Source organism: Macaca nemestrina, chromosome 7, assembly GCF_043159975.1.
Source record: "Macaca nemestrina isolate mMacNem1 chromosome 7, mMacNem.hap1, whole genome shotgun sequence".
NCBI classification, from domain to species: Eukaryota; Metazoa; Chordata; class Mammalia; order Primates; family Cercopithecidae; genus Macaca; species Macaca nemestrina.
Window position 1 is genome coordinate 123,629,332 of NC_092131.1, and position 26,507 is coordinate 123,655,838.

Consider the following 26,507-nt stretch of genomic DNA (forward strand, 5'->3'; position numbering starts at 1 on the left):
TTGAGAGGTACTTATGTAAGTATATAAAACATGCATAGGGGAAGATTGCAGCATCTTTTTTGGGAAAACCAGGGAAGACTTCCATAATGAGTAGAAACTTGCCAGGCAGGTTTAAGGAGGAGATTCTAAACAAGCAAAGGGGAAAATAGCAATTTCAAAGGCTTAGGGGCATAAGAGAGCATAGTGGATTCAGAGATCAACAGTTAGGAGCAGGAGAAGATGAAATTTTTCTCTGACACTTGCTTTATAAATTGGATAAATACATTTTAAGATCATATTTATAGTTTTGAAATTGCTCCATTTTTGATAGATGTATTAGTTCATTCTTGCACTGCTATAAAGAAATACCTGGACTGGGTAATTTATAAAGAAAAGAGGTTTAATTGGCTCATGGTTCCCCAGGTTGTATAGGAAGCATAATGCTGGCCATCTGCTAGGGTTCTGGGGAGGCCTCAGGAAACTTACAATCATGGCGGAAGGCCAAAGGAAGCAGGCATAAAGAGAGAGAGAGAGGAGGAAGGTGCTACACACTTTTAAACAACCAGATCTTATGATAACTCTATCATGAGAACAGTACTAGGGGGATGGTGCTAAACCATTAGAAACTGCCCCCATGATCCAGTCACCTCCCACCAGGCCCCACCTCCAACACTGGGGATTACAATCTGACATGAGATATGGGCGGGAACACAGATCCAAACCATATCGGTCGAGAACTGCTAGCCTGTCTGATACTTAGGTTCTTCAACTATATCTAAACTATTTTAGGTACAGGGAAAGGGAGAATAGGAATTTGTTATAGTTCAGGGCTATACTAAACATTCATAGAGCAAGAGTGCGATTAAACCCTCGCTTCTGATTCATTGAGAGGCTTCTAATGAGCAAACACAGATTCAAACAGATGGAGGATGGTAGTCTTTTAAATGAGATAAAACCGTTGCCCATGAAGCTTTTTGGCTGACATCATGAAACTAATTTTGCTTAATGGCTATGGAGGCCTACAAATTCAAATGTGCAGAAAACGCAGTAAATTGCTGGCCTGTCAGATTCTTGTTGCCTGTCATCTTTTATCTGAATGGCAACTTTTGTATCCAGATTGTTAGGAGCAAGTATGTGGACCCCGTTAAGGTTATATTTGTACATGCATGAATAATTCAATTCAGAGCCTACTAAATACAGCAAATCGACAACAGTGGAGCAATCCATCTTCTTATACTTGTATAATTAGGGACCACATCTATTGGATATCTCTTCTCGTATCAGAGAACTCTTGAAATAGGTCAGGCTTTCATAGTAGCGTAAGTTCTGCTTTTATTGCCAGAGTTGATGCCTTATACCTTTGAAATATAGTGAAGTCATGGAGAGCAGAGAAAACATTTTCTCTATGACTGTTCAACTCAATGAGTGATTTTAAAGCACCCATTATGTGCTAGGAATTATGTGAAATACAAAGATGAATACGTGGCAGTTTTCTGTTTTGTTTTTATTTTTATTTATTTTTTTGGAACAGAGTCTCACTCTGTCTCCCGAGCTGGAGTGCAGTGGCACGATCTCAGGTCACTGCAACCTCCACCTCCTGTAAGCGATTCTCCTGTCTCAGCCTCCCGAGTGGCTGGGATTACAGGTGTGTGCCTCTGTGGCTGGCCAACTTTTGTATTTTTAGTAGAGACGGCATTTCACCATGTTGGCCAGGCTGATCTTGAACTCTGGACCTCAAGTGATCTGCCTGCCTTGGCCTCCCAAAGTGCTAGGATTGCAGGCATGAGCCACTGTGCTGGGCTTCTGTTAATCAAATTATATGATTTCCTCCATCAAGCTGTATTTAGAAAAAAATGTCATGATGGTGGTGGTGGTGGTGGTGGTATGTGTGTAGTGTTACAACAAAGGCTACAATAAAGGTCTGAGTTACATGTGAATAGATTATTTGCTTCAAAGATGGTTTTGAAATAATTAAGTTTTTTGATGGCTTCACTTTTACAACACTTTCAATTAATGTTCCTTATCTTCTCTCTACTTTCTGTTATATTGCATAACTGAAGGAATATTTTCAGTGAAATATATATTATGTTTCAATATTATTAATTCAACAGGTATTTAGGTAGCATCTACTAGGCCCTAGGTTTGGAGTGAACCAGAATGTGAAAGGTTGCTATTCATAGAATAAAATTACTTAGTAAAAAGGAAACCAAAATAATGAAGTTTTTACTTTCAGCCCTTTTAGTTTGATTAATGATATGAAAATAACATAATTCAGCCTTAAAGTCACAGAATTTATGTTTGATTTTGTAAATGTGTTGGATTTTTTTTCCTTTTTTTCTTTTTTTTTGAGACAGAATCTTGCACTGTTGCCAGGCTGGAGTGCAGTGGCGCGATCTCAGCTCACTGCAACCTCCACCTCCCGGGTTCAAGCAATTCCCCTACCTCAGCCTCCTAAGTAGCTGGGACTACAGGCGTGGGCCACCACGCCTGACTAATTTTTTGTATTTTAGCAGAGATGGGGTTTCACCATGTTGGCCAGGATGGTCTCCATCTCCTGACCTTGTTAACCGCCCGCCTCAGCCTCCCAAAGTGCTGAGATTACAGGCATGAGTCACCATGCCTGGCCCGATGTGTTGGATTTTTATGTTCACAAAATTTATCTGAAGACATATGCAGAAGTAGACTGTCTACATTGAATTTTGGTTACCTGATTAGCATATTAAATCTGTGGTTTTTGGTAACATTCAAAATTAGGGGTGGGCATGGGACTTTAGAAATTGAGGGCATTCTCTGTGTTATCACTTGGTTGGAGGCAAATCTAGGGGAACAAAAAGATGAGAGTCACTACTATAACAAGTTATCCCTTTTGTACCTTTGCTCATTTCACTGCCTGGAACATCTCTTTTTCTTCTCTCTGCTCATTTTCATATCTTACTCAAAGACTTTCCCAAGGTGGTACCTAAACATTTTCCCCTGAGGTGACATTTTGCTCCTTGGAATTGTATAACATTTTATCTATTACAACTTTCAAGATTCTTTTTTTTTTTTTTTTTTTTTTTTGAGACGGAGTCTCGCTCTGTCGCCCAGGCTGGAGTGCAGTGGCGCGATCTCGGCTCACTGCAAGCTCCGCCTCCCGGGTTCACGCCGTTCTCCTGCCTCCGCCTCCCGAGTAGCTGGGACTACAGGCGCCCACAACCGCGCCTGGCTAATTTTTTGTATTTTTAGTAGAGACGGGGTTTCACCGTGGTCTCGATCTCCTGACCTTGTGATCCGCCCGCCTCGGCCTCCCAAAGTGCTGGGATTACAGGCGTGAGCCACCGCGCCCGGCACTTTCAAGATTCTTTAAACTTTTTTGTGCATACCTGAGCTATGTTTCCTATTGGATTAAAAGCTTCCTGAAGGTATCATGGATGTCAAATTGGGCCATGAAGGATGGAAGGAATTTGGATAGGTGGAGAAAGGAAGTCATGTCCATAGGAGAGAAACCACATAGACCAAGGTCCATAAGACAAAACAAATGCTTTTTCAGAAATGCTAGTAGATTGATTGGCTGGGTTTAGGGAATATGTAAGTAGGGTAGAGGAAGATGAAGTGGGGAAAATAGGAAATGATCTTTGATGCTGAGTTAGTAAAATATGAAGGTCATCAGCACTTCACTTTTAGTTGATTAGTTGTGTGTAGGAAAGGCTTACTAGAGAGTTGGAGGAGAGTGTACTTACTCTATTGTACCTCTTTTTTAATTCCCAGATTACTTCACTAAAGGAAAAGGGAACCAATATTGTGGTGAGATGTAAAGTGCTTTCAACCCAGGATACAGTAGATCCGGAAAACAGAAACCTATGAGCCATAGTCAGCGCCTTTGCAATATCATGGGAAGGAAAGATGGTCTTCCTGCCTTCTTCTAGTTCTGATACACTGTGATGCCATGGCACAGTTCAAATCTTTGGATCAGAGCCACCACTAAGACCTGTTTCATCCATTTATGAATTATTTAGTTCAGAAGTCAGTAGACCTCTCTAAAGATCCCCTTTAAACTTTTAAACTTTGTGGCCATATACTACCTCTGTTGCATATTCTTGTTTGTTTATGGCCCTTTAAATATGTAAAAACCATTCTTAGCTCATAAATCAGACAAAAACAGGCCCTAGGCTGGATTTGGCTCTTAGGCTATAGTTTGACCACTGATTTAGTTGATTAGGGTACTTGTTACTGCACATATGATTTCTAGAATATAGAAAACCAAGACCAACTTGGTGATAGTGTTTTTCCATCTGTCTGTATTTTCAGTGACGACTCATAGGTTGTATTTTCTAAGGGTCGAGAAGCTAATACTTACCAAGAACTCTCCATTTGCATTCCTGCAGTGTTGGTAATTTTGTGTTTCGGGTTTGTGCTATCTTTCTAAGTGCTGTGAAAACTCCCTGGTGTCTGAGACTATTCGTCTTTACTATCTGTACCCTGATTCACATACAAATATTTTCTGTGTTGTATCCTTAATGTCTGAGACTATTTTACTCATCTTTACTAGCTGTAACCTGATTAGCACACGTTATTTTAGTACTTCTTAATGGTTATTAGTATAAATAATGCATTTGTATTTTATTGTAAAGTATGAAGTTTTATACTTTTTGAATACAACGTGCACATGCATGAGAAAGCAACATATTTTATAGTTATAATTAAACATAGTGATTTAATTTCAGTGATCACTGGTTTAAAATCTTGTCTGGATTAGATTCTTCTATATGTGTTCTTTCTGTTTTGCTCATGTACATTCCCTATAATAGAGTAGTTATCTCAGATTTTTCTGTCATGAAACATTAGTGCATATAGTCCCCTGCATATAGTCATAATCCCTTGTCCCCAGTATCTTGAATTGCTACACTCACTGCTGAACACAAAACAAATATCAAAACAAATATTTTCTCACTTTATTTGTTGATTACAATTTGTTAATGATATGTATCCGGTATTTCTATTTGATTAATCAAACACTTCTTGCTCTTTGCTTAATGCTCTGTCTCCGTTGTCATACTTATTGCTTTCTATGTTTCATTTATATTTTTCTATAATTTCTTAGAGTTTTAAACACTCAAGCAGTTTTTATAGTGGTAAAATTTTAACTTTTTTTTTTGTTTTTTTTTTGAGATGGTATCTTGCTCTGTCACCCAGGCTGGAGTACAGTGGTGTGATCTCAGCTCACCACAACCTCCGCTTCGCAGGTTCAAGTGATTCCCCTGCCTCAGCCTCCCGAGTAGCTGGAATTACAGGCACCTGCCATCATGCCCAGCTAATTTTTTTGTATTTTTATAGAGACGGGATTTCACCATGTTGGCCAGGCTGGTCTGGAACTCCTGACCTCAGGTGATCCGCCCACCTTGGCCTCATAAAGTGCTGGGATTACAGGCATAAGCCACCATGCCCAGCCCAAAACTTTTAATTTTTTAAGTAAATAAATGCTCAAAACTCGTAACATTTTAAAATGAGTAGTTATCAATACAGATTCTTATAAACACATTCACACATTGTAATACATTCTAAATATATGTTATATATTACATATTAAGCACTGTAGAAAATTTAACCTTATTTTCAGGAAGATTAGGTAAACAGATAATCATGAATCCAAACAGTTTTTATAGTCACAACTTACCTCTCATTTGCCAGTGTAAAGATTATAAACAGATGTGGTTTACAGATGATAGTTGATGCTTCCACATTCACTGGCAATGGTGATCTCTTAAAAGGCCCATCTAGCTGAACCTTGGAGAAACATACCCAAGCTTGGAGGTATCCCTCTACCACTTAGAATGCAGTTTGTACATGGAGGCATGTAATAAATACTCAATGAATGAATTATTAAAACCTCAAGCTTATTCTAGACTTAAGCTCTGGTTCTCAACAAAATACCACCGAATAAACATAAAAATACCTACTTAGAGCATTTTGAAAGTATGTAACTTAAGGAAAAATTAAAATTACCTGTGTAATATTTATGCAAAGCAAAGCACTATTAACATTGTATGTATTTCTAGTCTTTTCTATGCAAATTTATGTATTACATATTTGAAATTACCCAATAGATGAGCATTTTCCTATCATTAAGCATTTTTATTTTACTTTTAAAATCCACTTTAGTAAAATGATTTATGCACAGTACAGTTTGAGGGGTTTTGACTAACGTGTATATCCTGTTGACAACTGCCATAATCAAGATATAGAACATTTTAATCACTCTTAAAAGCTTCTCTTAAGCCCCTTTGCAGTCAATTCTTTCATACAACCTTTGGCTCCTGCAATAACTTACCTGCTTTCTGTCAGTGGAGATCAGTTTTAACTGTTCTAGAATCGTATACATGAAAACATTGAGTAGACAGTACAGAGAGTTCCTATGTATGCCCTTTACAGTTTCCTCTGTTAGTCTAAGCATCTTTGATAAGCAGTTTTAATGATTGCTTAATATTCTAACTTATTTAGCAAATCATTTGTATGTTTAGTTTGCTTCTAGCTCTTTTTTGAGATGGAGTCTCGCCTGGTCACCAGGCTGGAGTGCAGTGGCGTGATCTCAGCCCACTGCAATCTCTGCCTCCAGTGTTCAAGCGATTCCCCTGCCTCAGCCTCTTGAGTAAATGGGATTACAGGTGCACACCACCACACCTGGCTAATTTTTTGTATTTCAGTAGAGACGGGGTTTCACCATGTTGGCCAGGATGGTCTGCATCTCCTGACCTCATGATCCGCCCGTCTTAGCCTCCCAAAGTGTTGGGATTACAGGTGTGAGCCACCGTGCCCAGCCTTTCTAGCTCTTTACAGTCATAAATGAGCTATGATATAAATGTTTGAATTTTTGATTATTTAGGACAGATTACTAGAAGTTACTGGATCAAGGATTTGAACTTCTTTTTTTTATTTTTTTTGAGTCGGAGTCTCGCCCTGTCACCCAATCTGGAGTGCAGCGGTGCGATCTTGGCTCACTGCAACCTTCACCTTCCAGGTTCAAGCAATTCTCCTGCCTCAGACTCGCATGTAGCTGGGACTACAGGCACCTGCCACCATGCCTGGCTAATTTTTGTATTTTTAGTAGATGGGGTTTCACCATCTTGGCCAGGCTCCTGACTTCGTGATCCACCCACCCTGGCCTCCTGAAGTGCTGGGATTACAGGCATGAGCCACCGCGCCTGGCCAGGATTTGAACTTTTTAAGCTCTTGATGCACGTTGCAAAATTGTTTTCCAGAAAGATTTTACCAATTGCTGGGCGTGTGGATCATGCCTGTAATCCCAGCACTTTGGGAGGCTGAGGCATGTGGATTGCTTGAGCCCAGTAGTTCAAGACCAGTCTGGGTGGACAACATGGCAAAACCCCATCTCTACAAAAAATACAAAAGTTAGCAGGTCTTAGTGATGGGCACCTGTGTAGTCCCAGCTACTCAGGATGCTGAGGTGGAAGTATCACTTGAGCCTGGGAGGTCTAGGCTGCAGCGAGCTGTGATCACGCCACTGTACTCCAGCCTAGGTGACAGAGTGAGATCCTGTCTCAAAAAACCCAAAAAACAAAAACAAATTTACCAATTTAAATTCCTATGAACAGTGTACAAAAATGCCTGTTATATTACATTATTATTTTATATATATTATTACGTTATCACTTGTAGCTGTCAGTATAGCCTACATTGTGCTGTAGTAACAGTCCTAAAAATCTAAGTTACATAATACAACAAAATTTATTTCTTGCTCATGGTACATGTCTAATACATATCAGCAGAGTTTATTTTTTTCTCTTCAGAGCCATTTAGTGAACTCCATAATGACTGGAGTAGCTGAGAGGTCTGTAAGTTGTGTAGTTGGTCTTAAAACTTACACCTAGAAATGTGTAACATCACATCCATGTACATTTCGGTGGCTAAAGCAAGTCATGTGCCTACACCTAAATTGAAAGAGGGCAATGAGGTACAATCTCACCATGAGTCTGGTAAGGAGAAGAACTGGAAGGGCACCAATGACTATAATCTTATTTTTAAAATAATTATAATTTCATTGATCAAAGGTGGTGTCTCATTTTAATTTTATTTTCTTTGCTAATGTAGAGAACATTTTTCCATTTTTCATACTTATTAGACATTGGTTTTATTTAATTTATGTATTTGCTTATGTTTTATAAACATGTGCTATTGATTTACTTTTACATTTCCAGATTTTTAAATTCTGTATTTTCTATGAGGATGAGCAATCATGATATATTATTATAGGGAGTGTAAACTTTAGAAAATACTTTCTTTTGAAGAATTGAGTTGATGAGGGAAATCGATTGTTTTCTCCTGTTAATGTGGTACCTGTTTTGATATCCTTTTTTATTTTTTTTGAGAGAGTCTTGCTGTATTGCCCATGCTGCAGTGCAGTGGCACGATCTTGGCTTACTGCAACTTCTGCCTCCCGGGTTCAAGCAACCTCTGCCTCCCGGGTTCAAGCGATTCTCCTGCCTCAGCCTCCCGAGTAGCTGGGACTATAGGCACACGCCGTGATACCCAGCTAATTTTTTTGTACTTTTAGTAGAGACAGGGTTTTGCCACATTGACCAGGCTGCTCTCAAACACCTGACCTCAGGTGATCTGCCCACCTTGGCCTCCCAAAGTGCTGGGATTACAGGCGTGAGCCACCATGGCCGGCCTGTTTTGATATACTTTTAATTTCAAGAAATATCAACATTAATCAAAGACAATAGAAAGTCCAGGAGAATTTCTTAATTCTTGACATTCTACAGTTACCTAAAGAACAGCTTGAACATAAAAATTTAGGAGGTAAATGGGTCAAGTAAGGGTTCTGTTGAAATAATTAAATTTCCTACTCAGATTCAACCATATTAACCATGTCTTTTTCTGTTTGTTTTTTACAATTCAGGTATCTGCCCAAACTGGAACTTATGCTGTAGACATTTCTTTGTGGTTTGTCTAAAAACCAAAGGTGAGATAATTTATGAATGCATTTGCCTTTTAATATATATTTTATAATGAGAAAGAATTGTTTCTGAAAAAATTTAAGGCAATACCAAGTATCTTTTCCTCTGAGTGTTTTAATAGGAAACTTATAAAACTACATATATAGTATGCTTACTTTTAAGCATGTTTATAAGACATTTGAAATAAATGAAACTTGTTCTAGTGACAAAATACTTTTGAGTGAATTTTTTCTTTATCTTTAATACTCAAAGATGAAATTCATACTGCTATTCTCTGATACACTTGAGAATGTATTGGCATTATGATCTCATATTCTTGAAGACAAATCTTCCATTAGTTAAATCATAGATTAAAACGACTGCTAACTATTTTAATGGGCCAGTTATTAAGAACTTTCTACCACTCTGCTCTCTTGGACTTAATGACCTTCTGTAGTTCCCTGTTTGGGAGCCTCTGTAATAAGGATATATACACATCAGTATGTTAATAGTTGGCTTCTATAGGAAAGCCTCCCATTTATAGAAAGCTTCTATAGATAGCATTGCACTCTAAAGGTAGGATCATAGCCTTTGCCAGTTTCTTACCTGTCTTGGCTCAAGTCCTCTTCTTGTTAAAGTTTTTCCAAATGCACCCTTGTAAGTCTCTCATCTGGTCTTTCCACCTTCAGTCTGACTGTTCTGTAAGCCATTTTAATCATTGTCAACAGATTATTTTTTTCTTTAAAAGAATGTCAGCCTGTCAGTCTACTACTCGGAGTCCTTCAGTATCTACATTCCTTAAGGATTATTTTACAAACTCCTTTACAGAGCAGTAGTGGTCTAGATATGATATGAACACTAGCATCGTGTATTCATATTATATCTTTACTGAGAAATAATTCCCATGCCATAAATTCCACCCATTTAAAATGTAAAATTCAGTAGTTTTTTTGTATTTACAGAGATGTACAACCATCACCACAGTCTAATTTTGGAATATTTTCATCACTCATTTTTTTCTTTGAGATGGAGTCTCTTTCACCCGGGGTGGAGTGAGTGGCACCATCTTGGCTCACCGCAACCTCTGCCTCCCAGGTTTAAGCGGTTCTCCTACCTCAGCCTCCCTGGTAGCTGAGATTACAGGTGTGTGCCACCATGCCTGGCTAATTTTTGTATTTTTTTTTTAATGTCCTTTCCCTGCATTTCCCTTGATTTAACCCACCCAGAATCATTTTCTGTTGTTCGTAATGAAAGAACATTGATCTGTACAAATGTTCATTTAAAACAGTAATGAACTAAACACATATTAAGGCAGTAAGACACAATTTCACTTATAAAACTAGAAAGGATTCTTAATAATGAATAGTACTATCCAGTTTTTTCAGGTTTTGGAAAAATGGCTCTCTTTATAATTACTGGTGGGAGTGTAAACAATTTCTCTGGAAGGCAATATATAAAAAAATTAAAATGTACACAAACTTTGATCCAGTCATATAAAAATTCTATGTAAAGACAACTGCAAGTATATTTATTGCTGTACTGTTTATATTAAGGAAAAATAAAAGTAATTACATAAATTGGGTGACCATATAACATATCATTCAAAAGGGAATACTTTTGGGAGTAAAAGGAGGCTCTATCTTTTTTTTTTTTTTTTTTTTTTTTTTTTGACACGGAGTCTCACTCTGTCGCCCAGGCTGGAGTGCATTGGCACGATCTTGGCTCACTACAAGCTCTGCCTCCCGGGTTCTGGCCATTCTCCTGCCTCAACCTCCTGAGTAGCTGGGACTACAGGCGCCCACCACCATGCCATGCCCAGCTAATTTTTTGTATTTTTAGTAGAGATGGTGTTTCACCGTGTTAGCCAGGATGGTCTCGATCTCCTGACCTCGTGATCCACCCGCCTCGGCCTCCCAAAGTGCTGGGATTACAGGCGTGAGCCACCGTGCCCAGCCAGGAGGCTGTATTAATAATTATACCAAGACAAGAAACATAAACCAAGCCTGTTTCAGGCACACCGGGATAACAGTGGTCACCTTGTATATGATCAGGAGTTAGTATCATTATTTTAAGAAATATAAATAATTGACTCATGTGATTGTGGAGGCTGAAAATCCAAACTCTGCAGGTTTCATAATGGTGCCGTACATCCAAACAACAGAATCAATCAGGCTATTAAAAATATGAGTATAATAAAATTATTTATTTGGGTCTGTTTCTAGAACTTTGTACCATTTCAATGATTTGCTTGTATATTTTTGTACCCATTTAAAAAAGATTATGGTTTCATGGTATGTTTTAATGTGTGATAAATCACCCAATATTAGTTTTTTACAATTCTTTTGGATAAAATGTATAATAGTTTGCCCACTTTCCCCAACATGTTAAATTATATAATACTTTGGGAAGAAATTCATGTTTAAATATTCTGCTTTTTAAGAATATGGAATTTATCTATTTTTGGTTTCTTTCATATTGCTCAGTGGAATTTTACAGTTTCTCTACATTTTCTGTTATGTTTATGCCTGGGCATTTTACATTGTTGTTATTGTAAATACTGTTCCTTCATCATTGCTATATAAAAGGTTATAGATTTTTGTATATCTATATAACCAGTCCTTCTACGGAGTAGCCTTTTCTTTCTTTTTTTTGAAAAATTTTTTTTATTATTATACTTTTAAGTTCTAGGGTACATGTGTACAACATGTTTGTTACATATGTATACATGTGCATGTTGCTGTGCTGCACCCATTAATTCATTTACATTACCTCATTACCTCATTTACATTAGGTATATCTCCTAATGCTATCCATCCTCCCTGTCCCCTCCCCACAATAGGCCCCGGTGTGTGATGTTCCCCTTCCTGTGTCCAAGTGATCTCATTGTTCAATTCCCACCTATGAGTGAGAACATGCGGTGTTTGGTTTTCTGTTCTTGTGATAGTTTGCTGAGAATGATGGTTTCCAGCTGCATCCATTTCCCTACAAAGGACACAAACTCATCCTTTTTTATGACCACATAGTATTCCATGGTGTATATGTGTCACATTTTCTTAATCCAGTCTGTCACTGATGGACATTTGGGTTGATTCCAAGTCTTTGCTATTGTGAATAGTGCTGCAATAAACATACATGTACATGTGTCTTTATAGCAGCATGATTTATAATCCTTTGGGTATATACCCAGTAATGGGATGGCTGGGTCAAATGGTATTTCTAGTTCTAGATTCTTCTGGAATCACCACACTGTCTTCCACAATGGTTGAACTAGTTTACAGTCCCACCAACAGTGTAAAAGTGTTCCTATTTCTCCACATCCTCTCCAGCACCTGTTGTTTCCTGATTTTTTTAATGATTGCCATTCTAACTGATGTGAGATGGTATCTCTTTGTGGTTTTGATTTGCATTTCTCTGATGGCCAGTGATAATGAGCATTTTTTCATGTGTCTGTTGGCTATATGAATGTCTTCTTTTGAGAAATGTCTGTTCATATCCTTTGCCCACTTTTTGATGGGGTTGTTTGCTTTTTTCTTGTAAATTTGTTTGAGTTCTTTGTAGGTTCTGGATATTAGCCCTTTGTCAGATGAGTAGATTGCAAAAATTTTCTCCCATTCTGTAGGTTGCCTGTTCACTCTGATGGTAGTTTCTTTTGCTGTGCAGAAGCTCTTTAGTTTAATGAGATCCCATTTGTCAATTTTGGCATTTGTTGCCATTGCTTTTGGTGTTTTAGACATGAAGTCCTTGCCCATGCCTATGTCCTGAATGGTATTACCTAGGTTTTCTTCTAGGGTTTTTATGGTTTTAGGTCTAACATTTAAGTCTCTAATCCATCTTGAATTAATTTTCGTATAAGGAGTAAGGAAAGGATCCAGTTTCAGCTTTCTACTTATGGCTAGCCAATTTTCCCAGCACCATTTATTAATTAGGGAACCCTTTCCCCATTTCTTGTTTTTGTCAGGTTTGTCAAAGATCAGATGGCTGTAGATGTGTGTTATTATTTCTGAGGGCTCTGTTCTGTTCCATTGGTCTATATCTCTGTTTTGGTACCAGTACCATGCTGTTTTGGTTACTGTAGCCTTGTAGTATAGTTTGAAGTCAGGTAGTGTGATGCCTCCAACTTTGTTCTTTTAGCTTAGGATTGTCTTGGCAATGCGGGGTCTTTTTTGGCTCCATATGAACTTTAAAGCAGTTTTTTCCAATTCTGTGAAGAAAGTCATTGGTAGCTTAATGGGGATGGCATTGAATCTATAAATTACCTTGGGCAGTATGACCATTTTCACAATATTGATTCTTCCTATCCATGAGCATGGAAAGTTCTTCCGTTTGTTTGTGTCCTCTTCTATTTCACTGAGCAGTGGTTTGTAGTTCTCCTTGAAGAGGTCCTTTACATCTCTTGTAAGTTGGATTCCTAGGTATTTTTTTCTCTTTGAAGCTATTGTGAATGGGAGTTCATTCATGATTTGGCTGGCTGGCTGTTACTGGTGTATAAGAATGCTTGTGATTTTTGCACATTGATTTTGTATCCTCAGACTTTGCTGAAGTTGCTTATCAGCTTAAGGAGATTTTGGGCTGAGATGATGGGGTTTTCTAAATATACAATCATGTCATCTGCAAACAGGGACAATTTGACTTTTTCTTTTCCTAACTGAATACCCTTCATTTCTTTCTCTTGCCTGATTGCCCTAGCCAGAACTTCCAACACTATGTTGAATAGGAGTGGTGAGAGAGGGCATCCCTGTCTTGTGCCAGTTTTCAAAGGGAATGCTTCCAGTTTTTGCCCATTCAGTGTGATATTGGCTGTGGGTTTGTCATAAATAGCTCTTATTATTTTGAGATACGTTCCATCAATACGGAATTTATTGAGAGTTTTTAGCATGAAGAGCTGTTGAATCTTGTCAAAGGCCTTTTCTGCATCTATTGAGATAATCATGTGGTTTTTGTCTTTGGTTCTGTTTATATGCTGGATTACGTGTGTGGATTTGTGTATGTTGAACCAGCCTTGCATCCCAGGGATGAAGCCCACTTGATCATGGTGGATAAGCTTTTTGATGTGCTGCTGGATTCGGTTTGCCAGTATTTTATTGAGGATTTTTGCATCGATGTTCATCAGGGATATTGGTCTAAAATTCTCTTTTTTTGTTGTGTCTCTGCCAGGCTTTGGTATCAGGATGATGTTGACCTCATAAAATGAGTTAGGGAGGATTTCCTCTTTTTCTATTGATTGAAATAGTTTCAGAAGGAATGGTACTAGCTCCTCCTTGTACCTCTGGTAAAATTCAGCTGTGAATCCGTCTGGTCTTGGACTTTTTTTGGTTGGTAGGCTATTAATTATTGCCTCAATTTCAGAGCCTGCTATTGGTCTATTCAGGGATTCAACTTCTTCCTGGTTTAGTCTTGGGAGAGTGTAAGTGTCCTGGAAATTATCCATTTCTTCTAGGTTTTCTAGTTTATTTGCGTAGAGGTGTTTATAGTATTCTCTGATGGTAGTTTGTATTTCTGTGGGGTTGGTAGTGATATCCCCTTTATCATTTTTTATTGCATCTATTTGATTCTTCTCTCTTTTCTTATTTATTAGTCTTGCTAGCGGTCTATCAATTTTGTTGATCTTTTCAAAAAACCAGCCCCTGGATTCATGGATTTTTTGGAGGGTTTTTTGTGTCTCTATTTCCTTCAGCTCTGCACTGATCTTAGTTATTTCTTGCCTTCTGCTAGCTTTTGAATGTATTTGCTCTTGCTTCTCTAGTTCTTTTAATTGTGATGGTAGGGTGTCAATTTTAGATCTTTCCTGCTTTCTCTTGTGGGCATTTAGTGGTATAAATTTCCCTCTACACAGTGCTTTAAATGTGCCCCAGAGATTCTGGTATGTTGTATCTTTGTTCTCATTGGTTTCAAAGAACATCTTTATTTCTGTCTTCATTTCGTTATGTACCCAGTAGTCATTCAGGAGCAGGTTGTTCAGTTTCCATGTAGTTGAGTGGTTTTGATTGAGTTTCTTAGTCCTGAGTTCTAGTTTGATTGCACTGTGGTCTGAGAGACAGTTTGTTATAATTTCTGTTCTTTTACATTTGCTGAAGAGTGCTTTACTTCCAACTATGTGGTCAATTTTGGAATAAGTGCAGTGTGGTGCTAAGAAGAATGTATATTCTGTTGATTTTGGGTGGAGAGTTCTGTAGATGTCTATTAGGTCCGCTTGGTGCAAAGTTGAGTTCAATTCCTGGATATCCTTGTTAACTTTCTGTCTCGTTGATCTGTCTAATGTTGACAGTGGGGTGTTAAAGTCTCCTGTTATTATTGTATGGGAGTCTAAGTCTCTTTGCAAGTCTCTAAGGACTTGCTTTATGAATCTGGGTGCTCCTGTATTGGGTGCATATATATTTAGGATAGTTAGCTCTTCCTGATGAATTGATCCCTTTACCATTATGTAATGGCCTTCTTTGTCTTTTTGATCTTCGATGGTTTAAAGTCTGTTTTATCAGAGACCAGCATTGCAACCCCTGCTTTTTTTTGTTTTCCATTTGCTTGGTAGATCTTCCTCCATCCCTTTATCTTGAGCTATATGTGTTTCTGCATGTGAGATGGGTCTCCTGAATACAGCAGACTGATGGGTCTTGACTCTTTATGCAATTTGTCAGTCTGTGTCTTTTAATTGGACCATTTAGTCCATTTACATTTAAGGTTAGTATTGTTATGTGTGAACTTGATCCTGTCATTATGATATTAGCTGATTATTTTGCTCGTTAGTTGAAGCAGTTTCTTCCTAGCATTGATGGACTTTTATTTTTGGCATGCTTTTGCAATGGCTGGTACCTGTTGTTCCTTTCCATGTTTAATGCTTCCTTCAGGATCTCTTGTAGGGCAGGACTGGTGGTGACAAAATCTCTAAGAATTTGCTTATCTGTAAAGGATTTTATTTCTCCTTCACTTATGAAACTTAGTTTGGCTGGATATGAAATTCTGGGTTGAAAATTCTTTTCTTTAAGAATGTTGAATATTGGCCCCCACTCTCTTCTGGCTTGGAGAGTTTCTGCCAAGAGATCTGCTGTTAGTCTGATGGGCTTCCCTTTGTGGGTAACCCGACCTTTCTTTCTGGCAGCTCTTAACATTTTTTGGTTCATTTCAACTTTGGTGAATCTGACAATTATGTGTCTTGGAGTTGCTCTTCTCGAGGAATATCTTTGTGGCGTTCTCTGTATGTCCCGAATTTGAATGTTGGCCTGCCTTACTAGGTTGGGGAAGTTCTCCTGGATGATATCCTGCAGAGTGTTTTCCAACTTGGTTCCATTTTCCCCGTCACTTTCAGGCACACCAATCAGACATAGATTTGGTCTTTTCACATAATCCCGTATTTCTTGGAGGCTTTGTTCATTTCTTTTTATTCTTTTTTCTCTACATTTCTCTTCTCACTTCATTTCATTCGTTTGATCTTCAATCACTGATAATCTTTCTTCCATTTGATTGAGTCGATTACTGAAGCTTGTGCATTTGTCACATAGTTCTCGTGTTATGATTTTCATCTCTATCAGTTCTTTTAAGGTCTTGTCTGCATTGATTATTCTAGTTATCCATTCATCCATTCTTTTTTCAAGGTTTTTAGTTTCTTTGCGCTGGTTACGTAGTTCCTCCTTTAGCTCTGAGAAGTTTGATCGACTAAAGCCTTCTTCTCTCAGCTCGTCAAAGTCATTCTCCATCCAGCTTTGTTCCGTTGCTGGCGATGAGCTGCGTTCCTTTGGAGAGGGATATGCGCTCTGATTTTTTGAATTTCCAGCTTTTCTACACTGCTTTTTCCCCATGTTTGTGGTTTTATCTGCCTTTGGTCTTTGATGATGGTGACGTACTGATGGGGTTTTGGTGTGGGTGTCCTTTCTGATGGTTAGTTTTCCTTCTAACAGTCAGGACCCTCAGCTGCAGGTCTGTTGGAGTTTGCTTGAGGTCCACTCCAGACCCTGTTTGCCTGGGCATCAGCAGCGGAGGCTGCAGAAGATAGAATATTGCTGAACAGCGAGTGTTGCTGTCTGATTCTTGCTCTGGAAGCTTCGTCTCAGGGTGTACCCAGCCGTGTGAGGTGTGATGTGTTGGTCTGCACCTAGTGGGGGATGTCTCCCAGTTAGGCTACTCAGGGGTCAGGGACCCACTTGAGCAGGCAGTCTGTCCATTCTCAGATCTCAACCTCCGTGCTGGGAGAACCACTGCTCTCTTCAAAGCTGTCAGACAGGGACTGTTACCTAATTTTTGTATTTTTAATGGAGACAGAGTTTCACCATGTTGTCCAGGCTGGTCTCAACCTCCTAACGTCAAGTGATCCTTCCACCTGGGCCTCCCAAAGAACTGGGATTATAGGCGTGAGCCACCTGCTTTGCCTTTCATCACTCTTAAAAGTACTCATTAGCAGTCTCTACTCATTCCAACCTCCCCTCAGCTGTTAATTTATTTTTTGCCCATTGTGGACATTTTATGTAAATGGAGTTGCACAATATATTGTCTTCTGTGACTAATTTCTTTCATTTAGCATAAGGTTTTTAAGCTTCATCCATGTTGAAGCATGGATGAACCTTGATTCCTTTTTATGGCTGAATAATATTCCGTAGTGTCAGGAGCTTAGCTGGGGACACAGAGCTGAGCTACTTTAATCATTTACTGAATTAGGATAAGCAAGAAGTTAAACTTGAGAAAGTGCAGGCTGCCTTTTGTCAAGTGGATCAACACAGAGGTGGGGGTTTTCTCAATGCCGACGGAGCCCCCAGCAAAAGATTCCTGCTGTTTTATACATTTAGGGTGGGTTGGAGGAAAAGGTGCAAAGGCTAGGAGTGGAGGAAGATACTGAGTCAGAGTGAGAGGAAAGTGTTTTTAGTGTTTTCCCTCTGTTGAGGAGGCCTCTCCAGAGTTGCCTAAGGAAAGGCCACAGTTAAAGGCCACAGAGACTTCTGAATGAAGGTACCTGGGCTACTAATGTAGATATGGTAAAGAGCATGGCCATTTAGAAATACCTGAGTCTTGATTGCAGCTTGCTTTAGAGATGTCAATGCACTGGGTATGCATCAAATCTGGTGTGGGGAGGGCAGTTTTCTCCTGTGAAGCCTGCCAGGTAAAGATTGTTTATGGTCTGTAATTGTTTATGATCAAGCTAAAAAAAGTGACCTGGCATGGTGGCTCACGCCTGTGTCCCAGCACTTTGGGAGGCTGAGGCAGGTGGATCACCTGAGGTCAGGAGTTTGAGACCAGCTTGGCCAACATGGTGAAACCCCATCTCCACTAAAACTATAAAATTTTAACTGGGTGTGGTGGTAAGCACCTGTAATCCCAGCTACTTGGGAGGCTAAGGCAGGAGAGTCGCTTGAACCCAGGAGGCGGAGGTTGCAGTGAGCCGATATTGCACTTTTGCCCTCCTGCTGGGAGACAGGGTGAGACTCCATCTCAAAAAAAAAAAAAAAAGTTAGTTTGTTTTTTACTTTTTATTTTTTTCATCCACAATATCTATATGCCATATTTCATTTATCTATTTATCAGTTGTTGGACATTTGGATTGTTTCCACTTTTTTGGCTATTATGAAAATTCTGCTGTGAACACTTATTTGTGTATAAGTTTTTGTGTGGACATAGGGTTTCATGTCTCTTGATGTATACCTAACAGTAGAATGGCTAGGTCATTTAGTAACTCTGTGTTTAACATTTTGTGGAACTGCCAAACTATTTTCTAAAAAGACTGTACCTTTTTACATTCCTACTAGCAGTATATGAGGGTTTTAATTTCTCCATATCCTTGCCAATACTTGCTATTGTCTGGGTTTGTTTTGTTTTGTTTAATATAGCCACTGTGGTATATGGTGGTTTTGATTTGTATTTCCCTAGTGACTTATGATGAACATTTCTTTTTGTATGCTTATTGGCCATTTGAACATTTTCTTTTTTAAAATTTTAGTTTTTAATTGACAAATAATAATTGTACATATTCATAGGTACATAGTGATGTTTTAGTACATATATGTTAGTGATCAGATAGGGTTATTAACATATCCATCATCTCAGACATTTATAATTTCTTTATGTTGAGAACGTTCAATATCTTCTTCCTAGTTATTTGAAACTATGTATTACTGTTAACTATAGATTTTCTTCCTAGCTATTTGAAACTATATTCCTGTTAACTATAGTCATCTTACTGTGGTATAGAACACTAGAACTTATTCCTCCTATCTATTGGTAATTTTTTATCCTTTAACAAATCTCTCTCTGTCCCTCCCTCTCCACTACCAATGAGTGAGAACATGAAGTGTTTATTTAACTTTTTATTTCTGGCTTATTTTACTTAGCATAATGTCCCAGTCTCATCCATGTTGCTGCAAATGACAGGATTTCTTTCTTTTTTTTCCCCCCCGTTACTAAATAGCATTCTCTGGTCTATATATTCCACATTTTCTTTATCCATTCATCCTTTGTTGGACATCTAGGTTGATTTCATATCTTGGCTATTGTCAGTAGTGCTACAGTAAACTCTTTTTGAAGAGATGGGATTTCGCCACGTTGCTCAGGCTGGCCACAAACTCCTGGGCTCAAGTGATCCTCCCGCCTCAGCCTCCCAAAGTGCTGGGATTATACACATGAGCTACTGTGCCCAGCCCTTGTCTCGTGTCTGATCTTAGGGCGAAAGCATTCAGTTTTTAGGATTAAGTAAGATGTTAACTATGGGTGTTTCATCACTGCCCTTTATCAGGTTTAGGAAGTTCTCTTTTAGTCATAGTTTGTTGAATGTTTTTGTCAGAAAGTGTATGAGATAATGCTTATTGAGATCTTTCTGTATATGCCAGACCCTATGCTAAGTGTTTTATATTTAGCATTTCATGTAATCTTCACGGTAGTCCTATGAGGTAAAGACTTATTTTATCCTCAGATAGAATAGATACAGTCAGATTGTTTGATTTCAAAACTTGTGTGTTCAATTGTTATCCATTAAAATTTCTGTACAAACCATACTGATTTATATGTTACTTTGTACATGCTAGTTTGCTCCTCCTAAAGTGCTCTCCCGCTGCCCCATATAAAGTTGATTGCTAAGCTATCACCGCACTTTGTACTTTTTCACTATGTTGTGATTGTTTGTAGATGTTTCTCTCATTTTAGAAACTATGCTTCTTGAATTCAGGGACTTTGTCATTTTCATTTTTGAATCCCCCAGTGCTCAGTGGAGAGCCGGGAGAGAGAAACATCACAGAAGCAAAGAGATTAGAGTGTTTCAAAAAGGGTAGCAGTGGTCATTAGTGTCAGATGCTACAGAGAAAGATCAAGTAAAATAAAGTTTACAGCATGACTTTTGGTTTGGTCTTTTAGTAACCTTAATAAGATTGGTTTTTTGTTTTTAGTAGCAGTGGAGACAGAGGATAGATTCCTGTGTGTCAAGCAGTGAATGGGAGATGAAGAAGAGACTGTCAAAGAGTATAGACTACTCTCGTAAGAAGTTAAACTGTGAACAGAAAGAAGGAGTTTAGGGTGCTAGATAGACGGGAATATAGGGTACTTTTTAATATAGGAGAGGCTTGAACATGCGTATATACAGAGGTAGGGGAACAAGGAAACAGGTAAGAGCAAAATTGTGGAAGGAGAGAGGGAGAGAGGAGAATAATAGAACAGGCTCCTTGCAGAAATGGCAGATTGCATGTAGAACACTTGATAGAACAGAAGATTTGCCTGAATGGCTTCTTTCTTCTGAGGGAAGGAGGTGTCCATGGCTACAGCTAGTGACAAATTTGTGGATGTGAATTAGGAAATATAGGGAGTTTTTGTTTCCTCTGAAGCAAGGACAAAGTCCTTGGCTTGGCCATGTTGTGGGAAAGGGCAACAGGACTGAGATATGGGATTTGAGGGGAGTGGTAAAGGTTTGGAATAACTATTGTGGGTCTTGGAAGAGTTTGCTTACTAGAAATAGAAAAAGGTTTTGAGGGCCTCTGTCTCTCCTTCTATGTAATTTGAAAAAATAGAAAAGGTATGTCGTCAGAAATTTAGATAGTACAAAATGATTCATAGATAGTGCAAACATACAAAAGTAAGTCTTTCACCTTAGATCCTCTGTCTTTATTTTCAGAAGAAACTAACATTAGCAGTTTATTTACTTTTAAATTATTTTTGCAAACATACGTATGCATCAATATATATGGAGTTTATTTTGATCTGTGAGAATTTACTGTTCTACTTTTTGCTTCTTTTTTTAAGACAGGGTCTTAGCTCATGCCTGTAATTCCGGCACTTTGGGAGATTGAGGTGGGCAGATCACTTGATGTCAGGCTTTTGAGACCAACCTTGGCCAACATGGTGAAACCCCATCTCTACTAAAAATACAAAAATTAGCCAGTTATAGTGGCACACGCCTGTAGTCTCAGCTACTTGGGAGGCCGAGGCACAAGATCGCTTGCACCCTGGAGGTGGAGGTTGCAGTGAGCCAAGATTGCGCCACTGCATTCCAGCCTGGGTAACAGAGTAAGACTTGTCTCATTTAAAAAAACAAAACAAAACAAAAACAGTGTCTTGCTCTGTCTCCCAGGCTGAAGTGCAGTGGCATGATCACAGCTCACTGCAGCTTTGTACTTCTAGTCTCGTGTGATCCTCCCACTTCACCTCCCAAGTAACTGGGACCACAGGCATGTGCCACTATGCACTGCTAATGTATGTTTTTTATTTAGAGACTGGGTCTTCTTACGTTGTCAAGGCTGGTCTTGAACTCCTGGGCTCAGGTAATCCTTCCACCTCAGCCTCCCAAGTGCTGGGATTATAGGCATGAGCCACTGGACCCAGCCTACTTTTTGCTGCTTAAACTTACTTCTGTATCTTGGAGATTTTTCCATATATGTAGATCTACTTCATTCATGTTTATAGCCACAGGGTATTTTGTGTGTGGTCATAGTATAATTTATGTAACCAGCATTTAGATGAATTCTATCTTTACTCCTGTAAAAGTCATGTTGTATAAATAAATTCCATCTTTTAAAAATACAAAAATCATTATAATGCCTTAATTCTGTGCCTTAATTTTGGATTTCTGTATATGTACACCTTGAATAAACTATAATATGTATAAAAACTGGGTTATTGTTGAAACATAAACACAACTTAAATATTTGAAAGTGATCATGCTGAATTTATTCCTGGGATTAAGAATAAGAATCTTATTTTCAGATGTTTGCAATTTTTAATATTGCTGCAAGAAACATTACTATCCATGACTCTTGTCAATCTCTTATACATGTGCAAGAGATTCTGTTGAGTATACACCTATGAATGTGATTGCTGGGTCATAGGGCAATGAATGTTAAACTTAAAGATATAATACAAAGTTTATTTCCAAAGGGCTTATGCAATTTTATTCTCCTACCATCGATGTATAAGAGATCCTGTTGTTTTACAGCCTCTCTAATACTTGTTTTTTTCAGAGTTTTAAATTTTGCTAGTTGAATGATCTAAAGTAGTATCTATTGTGATCTTTTAAGAAAAACTTTTAAAAGTTGAGGTATAAATTTCAATTTTACGATAAAATACTCAGCTCTTAAATATACAGTTCAGTGAGATTTGATGAATGCTTATACTCATGTAGCTACTCTCCTATAAAAATTCAAAACATTTTATTACCCCTTAAGTTCCTTCAGACTTCTTCCTTGACATTCTTATCCCTCACCAGAGGGAACCACTGTTCTGAATTTTTATAACTAAGTAATGCACATTTGGGGCCAGGTCATGTGCATATGGGTGCTGGGATACAAGAGAAGCAAAACAGAACTTTAGTAGTTCTTTTTCTCGTTTGTTATCCCACAGCTTTGCTGGACTGCCTCTTGTCTCAGGCCTAAGCCACCATTCCACACATATCAATTCCAAGTGGGTCTTAGTCAACCCAAGGGTTTTTCTTAGTTCTCTCCATTTTTCCAGGGCTGTAACCTTTCCAGGGCTGATATTCTGGGAGGGGAACAGCAGTTTTTCTATTATAATTCTGATTCTGTGGGAATTGGAATCAGGGTAAACTTTTTCTCAGCCTTCTTAGACCTGATTTACATAATTACAGGCAACTTTAATCTGGACCCCCCAAAATGGATGAGTTCAAGACTCCTTGGTCATCAGTAAGCCTTCTTCCACGCCAAGTCTGTAGCCCTGTATAGAGGCTGTATAGAGGTATGAGCTGGCCGCAGCAAAGGGTCCTACAGAATCTTGTTGATTTTTCAGTATTGCTTCACTGAACTTGAACTTGAACTGAACTAGGGTTGGCTTTTTGAATAGGTGGGGCCGAAGTGTGGTGTGACTTGCTCAATTATAAAAGGGTCTCTCTCTGACTTAAAGTGGCTCCTCTTCTGCTTACTGATTTTACTTTAAATTCTAATCTGAACAGTCATTCTTGCCCAAAATGGCCCATGAATTTTTAAGTCTTTTGTTGCATCTTTCATGTAAATTTGTATTTTACTTATAGTAAGTATGTATAATAGTATTAAAATGTTTTAAATTACTTATATCAAGGAAACTTGCTGATCCAGGAGATCGTATTGTATTTATTCCATTGTTTTGCTTACTGTCTATCATATCTCTCCACCACCTGCAAGAAATCAGTCCACTATATCATGCTACTTTCCGTTATAAATCCCTGTGTTGTACTTATTTTCTTTCTTTCTAGGCAGTGTGCTTCCAGAGAAGAGGCAGGTAGTGTTTCTCATTTATTTTCATGTGCCTGCCAGATTTGCCACAGAGTAGGTGTTCTAAACTGTTAAATTAATAGACAAAAATGTACTTCGTATTCATAACAAGAGACAACACTTTCTAGGCAGAGAGAAAAGTATGTATTCATAACCGCCATGAATATAAGTCCTGTTTTTTGGCATGGTTGGAATAAATGATATGTGGGGACAGTTTGCAGGGAAAGGCCAGATCACAAAGTACCTACCTGTAAGCTGTATCAAAGGGTTTTGATTGGGAGCTCTTGAAGGATTCTCAGCAGGAGATAAACATGGCTAATATTTTACTTTAAGAAGATGGTTTCTAGAGTAGTATGAAAGATATTTTGGAATGGAGAGACCACTTAGAAAGCTATATATAGTCCAGATAGGAGATCACTTGAAGAAGGGGAGATGCCCAAAAGGTTTAGCAGGTGGAATCCATAGAAATTGGTGACTAATTAAATATTGGTGTTGGGTGAGGAGAAGGAAGTGTAGAAATCAGAGATGACTCTCAAGTTGGGCAATTTAATGGGTGTGGTAGTATTTGTTTCCAGTCATTCCTTTCCAGTGTGTATTCAGGTATAGAAGGAACTTTTGCAGTGGAAGATAGAATTTTGTAATATTTAGTTTGATGTTTCTCTGAGATAGTTGAGTGGAGATGTGCAGATCTGTCTGCTGTTCTTAGAGGGAGGTGGAGGCTTGAAAGGGAGAAAGAGATTTTAAGGTTAATAGATTTTAGTGAGTGATTGAAGAAGGAATTGTCCAGGATTGAGAACAAAATCCTCAGGGACATCTAGATTTAGTGGACAAGTACAGAAAAAGGAACTGGGAAGAAGATCATGAAGAAGAAATCAGGAGAGAAACGTAACAAAGGATTTCACAGTAACACCTTTAGCTTTTATCTCTACCTTGAGATGAGATTTTTCTTTTCTGTGTCCTATGTTTGATCTTTGTCCTCAGACCTTTTCTTACTTTGAGCATTCTCTGCTGGGAGACATTGTGGATGAGAAATAGTTTTATTTTTGGACCCAGCAATTGCTGACTTCTTTGTATTCCCCCTAAATTCTGCTGGAAAAGTACTTTCTTCTTTAGGTCATCTCTTTTTGTACCTTATATTATACATATAAAAGAAACCAGTTGACAGTTTGGACATTCTGCTTTGAAATTACCTTAGTTAGAAGTAGTAGTTCATTACCAGCATTTTCTGTTTTTTACCTTACCACAGGCAACAGTTTTGCTAAGTTTTCTGCCACTTTATAACAAGGTCTTTCTGAAAACATTTAACTTTCCTTTAATTCCTTTTAAATAGTTTCTGCCAGGCTTTTCAAGCCTGGGTCCAGCTTCGGTCCACTACCCAGTCTTGAAACCAGCGTCGCATCTTTTAGATTTTTGTTACGTCAGCACCCCAGTTTCACGTACCAAATTCTGTCTGGCAACATTGCTGTGTAGCAGCCACCCCAAACTTAGTCCCAGAACCTGCATGACTTTTCTTGATATAACTTTGGAAGTCATTCAATGTCACTTCTACCACAGTCTGTTGGTAACAAGCAAGTTAAATGCCAGCCAGGATTTAGGGAGTTAACTTTTTCCAAGTGTCTTGTTTAGCATATATGATCGATACTTGGAATGCCTTTGCCACAAAATAGCTGAGGAGTTTCTTTTTCATGGTTATTTGGGGTTGATATTGAAGAGCAGCACATGTGTTTGCTGCTTCCATGCTTGCAGCTGGATGGAAATTGGCCTCAGAGGGTCCATGGTTTTCTTTGTCATTAGCCAACAGATGCTTGCCAGAGTGTTTTACTCACTGAGTATTTAATGTGAGGGTAATGCATCTCTGTACTAATGAGAAGAGCAGTACAATACATTAGCTCATTTGTGTATAACAAATATCTGCCATTAGTCCACACATTGATCCTTCACTAAATGTCTTTTTTTTTTTTTTAACAAAGTTGTTATCAACACCTGTTTGGCATATCTGTCTTCAAATTGCTTTGACTTTCTGAGAAGTTGATCCTGACTTTTGTATGTCTGTCTTACAGGGAAAATATTTTTTGTATGTGAAATAATTGTTTCTAATCTTCTTGAAACATTAAATTTTTTGAAATTTCAGGTTAATACTCTATATCATAAACAACCTTAAGTTTCTAGGCACAAATATTCAGTTATTCATGAGTATGTTATGAAGTTGCTAATTCTCAATTTATAATTATATATATTAAAAATATGACATATTTCTAAAGTATATATATTTTGTTTAAAATGTATATATTTTTAAATTTTGGCAAAATGTCCAAGCTGTCTCCATAGCCTCCATTTCCTCTCAACAGCTGTCCCTCATCTCCCCTTCAGGCCAAGTGGTACATATATCTGAACGAGGACCTGTCTTGGAAGTGGACTCAGGGCCATTTGAGCAGAGTTCTGGGGTTTTAGGTAGATAGAAAGTGATTTCTGGAGATAGATCCAGTAAGGCACTTCGATTTGGCCCTCTACTCTGCTCACTTCTTGGGGGAGAGGTGTGGCTAGGAGGACCAAGTCCTATTGCCTTGATCTAAGGATAGTAGTGATTTTAACAATTTTTTGAGATAGGGTTTGCTCTGTTACCCGGGCTGGAGGCTGTAGTGCAGTGGTGATCATAATTCACTGCAGGCTCAAGCAGTCCTCACACCTCAATCTCCCGAGTAGCTGGAACCACAGGCATGTATCACCGTGCCTGGCCAATTTTTAATTTTTTTGTAGAGATGGGGTCTCCTGTGTCATCAAGACTGGCCTTGAACTCCTGGGCTCAAGCTATACTCCTGCCTTGGCCTCCCAAAGTGCTGGTATTATAGGCATGAGCCACCGCACTTGGCTAATTTTAATAATATTATTATAGGTCTACCAGACTTCATTAGCTTTAGACATTATTCTTTCTGGTCTG

General features: G+C 38.5%; 1 protein-coding gene across 31 annotated transcripts in view; it reads left to right on the forward strand.

The window, feature by feature from the left end:
• Positions 1-26,507, forward strand: part of LOC105491024 (pseudopodium enriched atypical kinase 1) — a 305,249-nt gene that overhangs the window by 54,012 nt on the left and 224,730 nt on the right. For 26 of the 31 annotated variants that reach the window (XR_011626306.1, XR_011626305.1, XM_011757117.2 and 23 more), the window contains one exon: positions 8,876-8,938. The exons of 1 other annotated variant lie outside the window; for it this stretch is intronic. The gene's annotated coding sequence lies outside the window, so the exon portion shown is untranslated. Of the gene's footprint in view, positions 1-4,010; positions 4,349-8,875; positions 8,939-26,507 lie in introns of those variants that run through there. 4 more of the 31 variants (XM_011757116.3, XM_011757123.3, XM_071100877.1 and 1 more) reach the window with 2 other exon arrangements.